The 476-nt window shown below is 41.0% G+C and overlaps 1 protein-coding gene across 1 annotated transcript in view; it reads right to left on the minus strand.

The window, feature by feature from the left end:
* Positions 1-52: 52 nt before the first annotated feature.
* Positions 53-476, minus strand: part of GRIA3 (glutamate receptor, ionotropic, AMPA 3) — a gene marked incomplete at its 5' end in the record, with an annotated part of 329433 nt that continues 329009 nt past the window's right edge. The window contains one exon of the mRNA XM_010829846.1: positions 53-350. The remainder of the gene's footprint in view (positions 351-476) is intronic.

Here is a 476-nt window from a genome sequence, read left to right on the forward strand (position 1 = left end):
TACTGTGCAGTGGTATCAAAGAATGGCTTTTGTTGAATTGACACTTTGTAAAATAACATTTGTTTTCGCATACTGGAATCTTGCATGTCCATTTTTTTGTTGGTTTTATTTTAATTTTTTTCAAGCAAAGCGAAAAGATTTCAATGATGGTTTGCATTGTCGCGAGTCTCAGAGTATTCCATAAGGCACTGAAGGAAAAAAAATCAGTTTTTCCTATTGAAAGGTCATTGCACCATCAGCAATATTCGTGTCATGCCCGACACCAAGGAGAGTGGAATCTGGCTCAGGATCCTTGAAGCAGCCACGTTTTCGGTGATTCCTCTCATCACTTGCCTCCAGTGGGAAGGGATCTGAAAAGTAAAGGGGGGAATGTCAGTTTGAATGGGCTTTCTATTGGCAATCTAAGTGTGCTCAGTCTATCTTGGACCAAAACCACAGCTGTTTTTTCAAACTGGCATCTCTGAGGCTGCACCTTG

The sequence above is a fragment of the Bison bison genome, unplaced genomic scaffold (assembly GCF_000754665.1).
Source record: "Bison bison bison isolate TAMUID 2011002044 unplaced genomic scaffold, Bison_UMD1.0 scf7180017864508, whole genome shotgun sequence".
In the NCBI taxonomy this organism is placed as follows: Eukaryota; Metazoa; Chordata; class Mammalia; order Artiodactyla; family Bovidae; genus Bison; species Bison bison.